Source organism: Schistocerca piceifrons, chromosome 7, assembly GCF_021461385.2.
Source record: "Schistocerca piceifrons isolate TAMUIC-IGC-003096 chromosome 7, iqSchPice1.1, whole genome shotgun sequence".
NCBI classification, from domain to species: domain Eukaryota; kingdom Metazoa; phylum Arthropoda; class Insecta; order Orthoptera; family Acrididae; genus Schistocerca; species Schistocerca piceifrons.
The window spans coordinates 255,308,905-255,321,821 of NC_060144.1; the positions used below are offsets into that span (position 1 = coordinate 255,308,905).

General features: G+C 41.1%; 1 non-coding gene across 1 annotated transcript; it reads left to right on the forward strand.

Moving 5' to 3' along the window:
* Positions 1 to 227: 227 nt before the first annotated feature.
* Positions 228 to 302, forward strand: Trnas-cga. Its single transcript has one exon. It is a non-coding gene; the product is annotated as a tRNA-Ser (tRNA).
* Positions 303 to 12,917: the final 12,615 nt, after the last annotated feature.

Sequence of the window (12,917 nt, forward strand, 5' to 3'; positions counted from 1 at the left end):
CACTCTGCAGTGGAGTGTGCGCTGATATGAAACTTCCTGGCAGATTAAAACTGTGTGCCGGACCGAGACTTGAGCTCGGGACCTTTGCCTTTCGCGGGCAAGTTCTCTACCAACTGAGCTACCCAAGCACGACTCACGCCCCGCTAGCAGGAGAGCTTCTGTTAAGTTTGGAAGGTAGGAGACGAGGTACTGGCATAAGTAAATCTGTGAGGACGGGGTGTGAGTCGTGCTGGGGTGGCTCAGTTGGTAGAGCACTTGCCCGCGAAAGGCAAAGGTCCCGAGTTCGAGTCTCGGTCCGGCACACAGTTTTAATCTGCCAGGAAGTTTCAGGTGGTATAGCACTTAGCAGCCCCATCAGTCAAACAAATGAGTAGCAGCCTGCACTGTAAGTGCTTCAGCATTGTCCTGCAAAATGATGGTCAGGTCCTGTAGAAAGTGTCATCACTTCTATCTCTATGCTGTTCATTTTTGGAACACAACCTACGACCAGCTTAGAGACAGAAGTGATGACACTTTCTGCAGGACCTGAGAACCATTTTGCAGGACAATGCTCAAGCACGTACCGTGCAAGCTGTCACTGATTTGTTTGACTGACGGGGCTGCTAAGTGCTATACCACCTACTGCACTACCCTGACTTACGCCCTCGTAAGTTTAACTTGATTTCTAAACTAAAGGAAACAATTCAGGGCATTCGCTTCAGAACTGCTACAAATTCGTCGAACAATAGACCGCGCCACTCGAATTGTCAACACAACTGACACTGCTAAGAGTATCCTACGACTTCCACATCACTGGAAACGGGTTATACACAATGCTGGTGCTTACTTTGAAGGTCAGTAAAACTTTGAAACGTTTATCTATTTTGTACGAGCTGTAAATAAATAGTTGCCGCCTCTAAAGTTCCAACCCTCGTAAAAGACTGCTAACTCAACCCAACCATGAAAATATCACCCTACGAGAAGTGGGGACAACAACAAGTAAACAGTACAACTTAACAAATGAAGCATTAAGAATATAACAAACACAAACGTGTTGTAATCGGAGGTGTCGCCAGCACACCGATCAGCGAAGATGTAGCAAGAAGTTCGGTAGTAGGAGCTCGATCAAGAACATATCAGGAGAGAGGCCACAGATAGACTAGCTAGCAACACAAGTATTGAGATCGCGGCTGCTTACCGGAGGGCCTCACTCAATCAGTCTCAGTCACTAATTCAGTCACTGGCGCACCAACTCGCCCTCTAGTTGGACGCCAGGGGGACTTTTACTTCTCCAGCATTGAGTCTAACGTGTTCTTACTACGAAAGAGCTTGTGCCACGACCCATGGACTCTCTTAAGGATAAGTAGCTTCCTCTTTACGTAAATAAACAACTCTGTTAATATATGGGTGCCGTTGCGTTGTAGAAAGAGGATACTGGCCACCAAACAACATCATCTCCCTTGATTCCTATGGTACAAGACTCAACAGATAACATCTCTCAATTTCGCAGTGCAGAAAATTCAGTTGAGAAACACTAGGATTCTGTTGCATGAGTGGTAACACACTACTTTCCAAAACGATCCAAGAGCACATAAACGTAGAATACTGCAATTCAGTGAAATCAAATATGACTGTTAAAAATGTGAACAAAGACAGTGACATGGCAGTATTTCAGGTAAGCAAAGACAGCGAACAAAAAACGAACGAAGAGATGCTCATGTACCAAATCGAGATATACATCAACAGTAATGAAGCAACGTAGCGGATTTTCGGTTTTCCCATAGACAAAGGCGAACCAACTGGACAACGTCTAGCGGTACATTTGGAGAATGGAATTAAACGTCAAAAAAAAAAAAAAGGCGCCGCCAGAAAAACTGCAAGCGAACTACCTCAGAACACAACATTAACAGCTTTTTACCAACTGTGCCGAGGGGATCCCTTCGTGAAAACGTAACTATATGTCGACGTCCCGATCTGTTACACGTGGAACACAACAAGCAAATCTTTCGACGACGATAACAAGGAATTTCAGTAGAAGATCATCCAAGAATCGTGAAAACTGGCACACTAGGCCGAGAATACACCATAATACGGACAAAGCCGAATGTTTCTGACTGCAGAAGTTCGTACACAAAATACGGGACCGACAAGTTTCACACGGATCTCAAGGCTGTTAACCTACGCCAGACGTACGGAGAACCATGCCAACGTTTAGGACTACTGGAAAATGACAACTACTGGGAAGTAACTCTACAAGAAACCTCAATCACAGCCACAGCTGAACAAATGAGAGACTTATTCGCCGTAATTCTAACAACATGTAGCCCACCTAATCCAAAACAGCTATGGGACTCCTTCAAAGAGAGTATGGGTGATAACGTACTGTACCAAATCCTACAAGCTCATCCTGAACTGGCCAACTAATTTAACGACATATCTTCAATGAAACACTGATTCACGTAGAAGATAAATGCTTAGCATTAAACAACCAGACCTTAATACAACATGGGATGCAAGAACCACGATAAGATGCTGTCAGTGTGCTAAACTTCGAAATTACAAAGATAAAAAGCTACAACAACGAACTAATTCAATACATTACTCACAACGACAATCAAGGAGAAATTTACCGAATCGACTGGGGGAATTACTTACTTGGACTCACCATGCGCCACCGGGAAAACATTTCTAATAAATCTATGACTGGCGGAAATACGTGCTAAGCAAGGCATCGCACTTGTACTGGTATCATCCGGCATTGCAGCCACACTTCCGTTGAGCATAGCCGAAGAACAATAATTCTCTGTGTGTAAAATCTCAAAAGTGTCTGGACGGGGTGAACTTCCAAACCAAACTAAAATTATCTCCTGGGACGAATGCACAATGGCACATAAAAAAAGTACAAACATTGTTTACAACTGTACCAATCCGGATTGGCTAATTATAAGGACAATTTTGCTCACTGCAAATAATATTATCGACGATATCAACTTCAAAATCCAAAAGAAGGTTATCTATGGAGAGAGAATATACAAATCGGTCAACACGATGGTAGACGTTGAAGAAAATGTGAACTTAAGTGCAGAATTTATCTGAACTCTTTGCAAGTACCAGGAATGCCATTAAATTGCCTTCGACTTAAAACTGGACCTCCGATCATACTACACAGAAATCTCAACTCACTAAAACTATATAATAGTTATAGAATAACATCATCGAAGCCGAACCTATGGCTGGAGAATAGAAATGACATATTACTAATCCCCAGAATACCGCTGATCTCTACTAAACTTCCATTCCAGTTTAAAAGACTGCATTTTCCAATCAAATTAGCCTACTGTTTCACAATTAACAAAGCGCAAGGACAAACTTTAAAATATTTCTGCATCAACCTCAAAGATTCTTGCTCCTCTCACGGTTAAATACATGTACCTTGTTCATGAGTAGGAAATTCGGACAATTTGTAAATATGTACCTCGGGTAACAAAATGAAAAATGTTCTGTATGAACAAGTATTGTAAATAGAATACGTTTTGAATTACTTTTTTACCTCTTTTGCTTTTACTAAGTATTGTTAATATTTAGAACACGTTCTCAATAACTTTTTTACCTCTTCCACTTTAAAGTTTATCCTTGTATTCCAACTACCGCACAATCTCATATCAAGCGGGGAAATGCCAGCTAGTAGTACATTTGGATACCTATTTCGGTCTACCTATTTCTACTAATAATAGTTCAATATTCTGTCGCTGGTTGTTTAATATATATAACGTAATGAGTAAATAATGTAGTTCATAAATGTGCGTGATACAGGGCTGAAATGTCCTGAGTTTCTCTTCGACTAGTGATATATGAACGAAAATGGAAGGAGCCCAGAAATCATCCGACTCCAAGCTGAGAAATAGAATGCTGACAACTGAGATGTTTAGTTCCAACGGATAACATAATATATACTATGTATCTGGTATACAAAGAGAAACTAAAATAAAAGTGTTCAAAAAGTAGGTATTTTGCCATTTGGAGAAAATTTTTAAAATTTACATTTCTTGACGAACTTTGGAGCACTTGGTATTGTATGCAGAAAAAGGTTACAGTAGATAAATTCGTACAGAATTTTGCCTTCTTTTAAAAATAAACTGGACAGCAAAGCGCTAGGAGCAAAATAAAGGGAGATTTTTGAAAAAGGTGATAAAGTCCGAAATTTTTGAAGTTTTTTTGACTACAGAAAGTTTAGCCAACATAAATTTTGAAACTTCCTGGCAGATTAAAACTGTGCGCCCGACCGAGACCCGGGTTCGAGTCTCGGTCGGGCACACAGTTTTAATCTGCCAGGAAGTTTCATATCAGCGCACACTCCGCTGCAGAGTGAAAATCTCATTCTGGAAACATCCCCCAGGCTGTGGCTAAGCCATGTTTCCGCAGTATCCTTTCTTTCAGGGGTGCTAGTTCTGCAAAGTTCGCAGGAGAGCTTCTGTAAAGTTTGGAAGGTAGAGGACAAGATACTGGCAGAAGTAAAGCTGTGAGGACCAGGTGTGAGTCGTGCTTCGGTAGCTCAGTTGGTAGAGCTTGCCCGCGGAAGGCAAAGGTCCCGAGTTCGAGTCTCGGTCGGGCACACACTTTTAATGTGCCAGGAAGTTTCATATCAGAGCACACTCCGCTGCAGAGTGAAAATCTCATTCTGGAAATATAAATTTTGTTGGAAAAAATCGGTTTTCCAATCTTTTCAACCCTATGAACAATTTAAAATAATTTTCAAGGTATATCTACCATCCGAGTGGACTGTGGAGCACACCTAATGTTTCTTCTTTACCTATCGACGGTTCTCCATCTAAGATAACGTGCTGCTTCCTTCCAAACAAGAAATTCCCTTATTGTTTTTCGTCAGTCTCCTGACTAGTCTGATGCAGCCCCGCCACGAATTCCTCTCCTTTGCCAACCATTTCATCTCAGAGCAACAATTGCGAACTATGTCCTCAGTTATTTGCTGGCTGTATTCTAATATGTGTCTTCCTCTACAGCACTACAGCTTTTACCCTCTGCAGCCTCCTTCAGTACCATGGAAGTTATTTCATTTTGTCTTAACAGTTGTCCTGTAATCCTGTCCCTTCTTCTTGTGAGCGTTTTCCATATATTCCTTTCCTCGCCGATTATTGCAGAGAACCTCCTCATTACTTACTTTATCAGTCCACTTAATTTTTAACATTCTTCTATAGCACCACATCTCAAAAGCTTCGATTTTCTTCTGTTTCCCTACAGTCCTTGTCTCCCAACCATACATTGCTGTGCCCCAAACGTAGATTCTCAATTTCTTTCTAAAATTAAGACTATTGTTTGATGCCAATAGACTTCTCTTGGTCAGGAATGCAATTTTTGCCAGTGCTAGTCTTCTTTTTGTACCCTCCTTACTCTGTCCATAATGGGTTATTTTGCTGCCAAGGTAAAAGAATTTCTGACCATTGTCTGCTTCGTGATCACCAGTTCTGATGTTAAGTTCGAGTTGTAACGCCTCATGTTTCTAATTGCTTCACTAACCAAAAACAACTTCACTGGCAAAGACTGCTAAGAAAATTTTATTGAATGACCGTTTTCGACACAGCTATGCTGCCATCATAGGATCTTATCCTTTAAATTTTTTGACAGCATCTTGTCCATCAGTGTTGCAAGTCGCTTCACATTGCGTATACAATCCCACTACCTTGACGATCACTATGCATTGGCATGTCAAATGTAGAAGTATTATATAACATACTTTGACGAACGGTTTTATTCGGCCGACATATCCTACGAACATGTCTTGATTTTTCTACAGTGGTGTCTTCACCTTTCCTAAAGTCAATCTGATCGTCATCTAACAGATCCTCAATTTTCTTTGCCGTTCTTGTACGTCTTAATCTGACTAACCTTCACCACCCAGCCCCAATACACAATTCATTTTTGTAAAGAAGTTGAATCATGAGTTTGCTGCAATGACCGATTCAGTTAATTACAGCTTTCGGTTGTTAAACAGGCATCTTCATATCACTTATTGTAAAGGCTATGTGTTTAAGTAAACTGTAGGCAAGAACTCCATCGTCCGATCGTGTATCTCGAAACATCATCTCTAATGAGCTGCGTTTCAATGAACTGTTGGTTGTGCCATTAGTGAGCATGTTCCGCATTGTACTTTCACATGATGACGATATTGCCTACATTGTACGTAGACACGTAATCTTCACCGTGAGTGATCAGAAGAGGTTGTTTGTCAGTATAAATTATCAATCAATTGCAATGCAATGTATTTTGTGATCAAAACATTTAAAATATTTTATAAGATAGTTTTTAAAGTTTTAGATACGTAAGATGGCTTATCACCGTACCTGATAATGATAGGTCTTACTATCTATGAACTGTTTTTTTATGAACAGAGGAATGCGTGCTCTGGTCTGAGGAGCCCTGCACAGCAGGTGCTTCATCTGTTGGTTGGGCGCGCGTCGCGGGTTGCCGCCCAGGACAGCAGGGGCTGCTGGGGCGACGTCGTGCTGGAGAAAGGACGGCGGAGCGCGCTGTACTCGGCGGCCGCCCGCCGCGCGCCCAGTGATGGATTAGACTGCCGGGCTATCGGACGGGGCCGTTTCACTCCCTGTCACAGGCACTCGGCCTGCCCACGGGTCGAAGAGCAAGTTAAAAGTTCGCATACGTCATACGGGAAAGTGGCAAGAAACTGACGGATTGCGAGGCTCCGTCACGCACTCATTGTTTCAAGCCCTTCATACAGCTATTGTATGACGCTTTTTTGCTCTGACACGAAAACATTTGTTGCATCCTATTCTCTTTTTGAAATCGATTTTCCTGTTCTTGTATGTTATACTTTAAGTCCTGATACTCAATTTTTTTCTCATTAAATTATTACTTCTACTTCTTTTTTTCGCACTACTTTGATCAATTTTCCTTCCGTTAATTGGCAGTTGTGTTGGTTCTTAGCAGAACATTTTGTACACTATAAAAGATAAAAAATGGACGTGCAACAGTCTACAATATTTTTATTAACTAACCAGTTTTCGGCTATTAGACTATCACGGTACAAACACACGTACAGGGTGTGTCTGTAAGAGCGTGCAAAAATTTCGTAGGACATAGAGGATGCTCCACTGAACATTTTCAGGTAGGGAACGGGGGGGTCGGAGAAGCAAGCTTAAGGAGTTAACAGAAATAAAATCACACAACTGTGTACTTTTTTATTCACGTTAGTTAACCGCAAATATCCTCATTGACACAATGAGCGTACCATTTGTACAGTGTCTTACAAAATGTGCTGAAACGGACGGCCATCAACCTCAATGCAAGCGTGACATAGACGAGAAAGATGCTGACGCACTCTGACAAACATCCCTGGCGTGTCTTTCGAATCACATCACAGGCAGCTACAATTCTGGCAACTAATTTCACTATGATGTTGATGTCCTACATGAACTGCTCCATCGTATTGTACTGCATGTCTCTGAATAGCACTGAGTAATTAATGGGTCTGTCGTTGAATCATAGCACGTTCTGTCATGGGACAATCTAAATAGGATACAACAGAGCCAACTTATGGACGATTAAAGTTAACAAAACCTGCATCATGACTTCCTGGTAATCAGGCTCGTCTTCCTTGGTTCCTCGCAGGAAGTAAAGAATGTACACGTAAATAAGCAGCACATTACGTATAAACTTGTACGCATCTTAGTTATGAATAAGCTGGAAAACAGTAATGCTAGACAAAGCTATAGACAAGTTTACTTCCATATCTACTTAAGCTGGCTTCCTTATCTCAAACTGTTTAGTGGATCATTCTCTACACCCTATTACATTTTTGCACGCTGTTACGGAAACACCCTGTATGTGTGGTTGCAAATTTTGCGAGAACCAAAATTTTAAGTTAGATGCATCCAACAAATTTATCAACTAGCTGTCAAAGACTGCAATTATTATTGTTCAATGTAAGACTAAAGGGAGAGTATTATTTCGGTAAAAATGTGAACTACTTAGCTCAGATAAAATATGACACTTTGAAAAAATGAACTACAAACCGCAACTACTCAGAAAAAAATGGAGCAAAATAGAGCAAAATTTGTCGTTTAGAGCATGACTTAAAACAGAACAGTATTGCGCGGTCTCAGGCTTTTTCGGGGTGATTCATTAATAATGAGCTTCTTCAGATGCTGAGTGTTTTGCTGTTATGCGCACTCGCTGCCTGGACTCCAACCAGACTGTGAGCTATTTTTGGCCGCAGGCGGCTACTAATAGCTGAGTTCGATTCCCGAAGTCCACTGCGCCCTTCGATGCTCTTTTGTTCTACAGGGCACGCACTGATACTACGTGAAACGCAAATTCCCTGCCCGCATCTCGTGGTCGTGCGGTAGCGTTCTCGCTTCCCACACCCAGGTTCCCGGGTTCGATTCCCGGCGGGGTCAGGGATTTTCTCTGCCTCGTGATGGCTGAGTGTTGTGTGCTTTCCTTAGGTTAGTTAGGCTTAAGTAGTTCTAAGTTCTAGGTGACTGATGACCAAAGATGTTAAGTCCCATAGTGCTCAGAGCCACTTGAACCATTTTTTTTGCAAATTCCCTCAGCGTTTTCCAACTCTGGTGGATGTAACGGTCGGCCAGATTTTAACAACCTGAGTGCCGAACCTCAAGCGTTATTTAAATTGAAACCTTCATCTCTGGTTATCAGGTTTCTGGCATCTTTGTTTCGATAGACTCCTTAATTATGCTTTCCCTGAAACTTGGCGTATGCACAACGGCACTGGTCCTATGTATTTCATGATTATCTTCGAGGCAGTGCTCGGTGACAGCTGATTTGCTTGGCTTTTTTAGTTGGAGGTGTCGTTGATGCTACTCACTTCTCTCTGTGACAGTTCTGCTACTTTACCCAACGTAAGACAAGCCACATACGCGTGGAATGTGATACACGCCTGTCTTTCGGACACCTAATAAACAGGGATGGAAGTATCAATTCAACGGTATGTATGGTGAAACTGGTCAAAAATTAACCTATTCCGATTATTATATCTTAATAATATTTGATCTCACCTGAATAATTTGATCCATCATTGGTCGATTAATTCCAATTGGAACTGTAGTTTTTATTATTTCAAAGTCAATACTGCAAGTGTAAAACCGTCCAGTCATTCTTCAGTGACTTCTTTAAGTATCTCTGTGTACAGAACTACTCGGTCTAGAAGGCTGTGATTTTCAGTTATTTATTCCTTGGACTCATGTTAATGTTCGTGTTAAGAGTCTGAATGCAGTATGTAAACAGAAATGGCGGTATTGTACATGCATTTTGTGGGGGATCTAAATAGTAAAGGAAGACTTACAGCAAAAACATTGATGAACTGCAGCAATATTATGGAATGGCAATAAGAAACAATACAAATGACCTACAAGGAATGAAAAGAGCAGTGGGCTACATTCTTCCTCAAATTATCCACTGATGATACACCTATACACGGTCTTCGCCCACCTGGTCCTGGTTCGTGGTGCAAGTAACGCAAATCTCAGGCAGCAAGTGCAGAGGAACAAAAATAGCATACCTTTTGCAGTGATGCAAGCTATTAAACCAATATATAGAGAGTTATGTCATATTGACCTTCTTTGCAAATGTCTCTATGGTCGAACGCAAAACACGAATAAGTCTTTCAATAATATCATTTAAACCCAGATACCAAAAAATGTCTTCGTGGGAATGAGAACTCTATGGTTGGGTATTTGTGACGCTGTGATAACGTTTAATGATTGTAATAAAGGAAGAATTAGGGTACTAGAGCATCTCGGTATCATTCCAGGAACCAACCCATGCAAGCCTTCCAGCGAATGAATCGACTTAGGATCATGAAAGTTCAGTGTGCAGGAGAGGAAATGACTAAAGAAGCAACAAGCATCAAAAGAAAGAAGCTTTTAGGTTTGCAGGATGATCAAGTTCAGGATCCGGATAATGCTGATTGCGGGCCTGGCTGTTTCTATTAATTGGCATGCTTCCATGTACGAGTTAATATCATAATAACTTTTTTTTTAATATTTGACATATTACCTCAGGAACTATTAAAGATAGGTATACATAATTTTACACTATGTTACCTCTTAGTACACTGCTACTGCTGAACCACCAAAACATTTCTACCTACAATGGTTTTTCACTCACAGAAGAAAAAGTGGATTTAAAAATAAATTGAACATACATCTTTTAAAATCATAACTAGCTAATTATTTGTCTGTATGTTATGATTCTGGTTCAGTAATCAGAAAAGCAATGAAAATATACTCTCCAAACAATTCAGTTCTCTATCTGTCAAAGCTTCTTAGATAATGGGTCATCAATATTGCAAATTTAAAACTGTAGGTAGAGGATGTACGTATCCCCCTTACGTAACGCTTGGGGTCCAGCACTAAATTTATTAAAATCTAGCTGATCATCACATCCATCTGAATTTGTAAACGCCGAGAGAATCTGCGTTTAACGGAATATCAGCGCGTGCTTTGAGAAAAAAAGAGCATCAAAGGGTGCAGCGGACTTCGTAATCGAACTTCGTTATAAATAGCGGCGTGAGACCAACAACAGCTCGCAGTCTCGTTGGAGTCCAGGCAACGAGTACACATAATAGCAAAACTATCAGCACCTGACGAAGACCGCTGGGTCGGCCGTCAAAATATTGAGCAGAAAATGGAAATAACAACTCGCCTATACATTCGGAAGCTCACTATTAACAATGTACTACTAGTGTGACACTTGAGACTGAATTAGCAAACGAAACAACTAAAATTTGAGGCCAGGTGAAACCACAGTAAATGAAATAAAGCGAAGTGTGGGGCTCATTTCATTTACTGCGGTTTCACTTGTATTGTGCAGCATTATGCTCCTTCACGATAACACTCTCCCGCATTCTGATGCAGATGCCTTGACAAAGGACCGGCTTCGGCAGTTGACGTGCAAAGTTTTTCAATATGTGCCTCATAGTCCGGACTTTGCCCCGAGTGGTTACAGTCTTTTTTCAAATTCAAGAATTTTTGGGACGGAAAGCACTGCGTACATGAAAATTAACTGAAACAGTCGTTTAGTGACTGTTTTACCAACTAGGCTGCAACAGAGTACGCAGAAGGAATAGGAAAGCTTGGGGTACGAAACAATAACAGCTAATATTTTATAAAATAAGTTTGATCAAATTATTCTGAATAAAATGTGTGGAGAAACAGAGGACATTGCAATCGTTCTATTTCTGGTAGCGGCAGAGCTCGGGTTGGACAGGGATAGGTTGCCACTGGACATGACTCTGTAGCGGTCCAGTCTTATGTGCACACGGAAATCTTGCGTGACCTTGCGTGTCTGGCACTCACGTGTCTCTCACAATTCCTCCCATAGCTTTCCTATTGTACTCGCATATTGTTAGCCAGCTCAGCCGCTTCGTCTCGCAAACGGAATTATTTAACAGCGTTTTCCGCTGGTGATCCATACTGCACTCTTTTTCCGATGCTGGTAGACACTTGGTAATAAATCCTATCTAACTCACAATTAGTTTCCCCATTGAAATGATAATTAAATTGACACCCTAGCTGCAAGCAGGCGTTGATACACTTCATTGGGGACATGTTGAAAATGTGTGCCCCGACCGGGACTCGAACCCGGAATCTCCTTCTTACATGGCAGACGCTCTATCCATCATGTAAGCAGGAGATCCCGGGTTCGAGTCCCGGTCGGGGCACACATTTTCAACATGTCCCCAATGAAGTGTATCAACGCCTGCTTGCAGCTAGGGTGTCAGTTTAATTATCATTTCATTTCTAGCAAAGCTGCATGGTCATCGACGGTAACTGTTCTTTCGGGAACAGGTACTACCGTCACATATAGTTTCCCCATTATCTGCAGGAGCAATAGTCAGTCCGATAAGCGTTTTTTGGCGAAAATCTGTATAACGAGCCCAACAACACGCAATCTACTCACACTGGGTCCCCGTTTGAAAACCATAATAGTACTTGACTGTGCTGTAGCGACATATTGTCCATCTGTAACGATTGATACTGGTGGCTATGCTCCATCCTCTGGTCGGGCATTAAGAGGTGTAAAGTTTATATTATGCTCGTACGCTCGATTCTTCATTATTGGCCTCTCATGTGGCACACTTACTAAATGGAATGTCACATTTCCCTCTAGCTGCCTGTGTTTTCATTATTTAACTATTTTGAAACAATTATTGCGGTGAATCCAAATTAGTAAAATAATTTTATTGGCTGTTTCTTACAGAATGGTCTCCGTTTATAGTCAAAGAATGTACACCTCTTCGTTGTGTCAAGTCACTCCTGATCGCTATGTAATCTTCAGATAGGGGACATTAATATAGTGGGAAAAAAAATTTAAGTGAAATAAGACATTGACGTAATACTTGTTATAGGTTATCACTGCAAGATAGCCCATCTCTTCACTCTGTAACAAAAATAATAATGAGACGAGAAAATCTAAGAATACATGCAGTTTGACTAAACATCCTTTCAAGAGAAATCTATGGCTCTAGCTGTACGACAGTGGAATGAAGTAGCTGCAACTTTGCTCTAAGTGATTTGAGGAAACCACAGACAAGGTTCAAGCCAATGACTTAAGCACTGCTTCACATTTCTCGGTTCAAAAATTGAATGAAAATTTAATTAAACGTTTGAGCATCGACATTTGTGTCTCTTTCATAGGCTCTCTCTGCTTTCAGACTAATATGTTCCAATATCTCCACAAGAGCGATGGACGCTGAATCAAATAAATACATATTCATCGCGTCTACAGCATTTCTCGCAGCAGAACCACTGCGTGAAATTTCCTGTTTAGTCAAGAAACGTAATTCCGTTATAGTATCTCAACTTCGGAGATCTACATATACATCTACATGGATACTCAACAAATCACATTTAAGTGCCTGGCAGAGGGTTCATCGAAACACC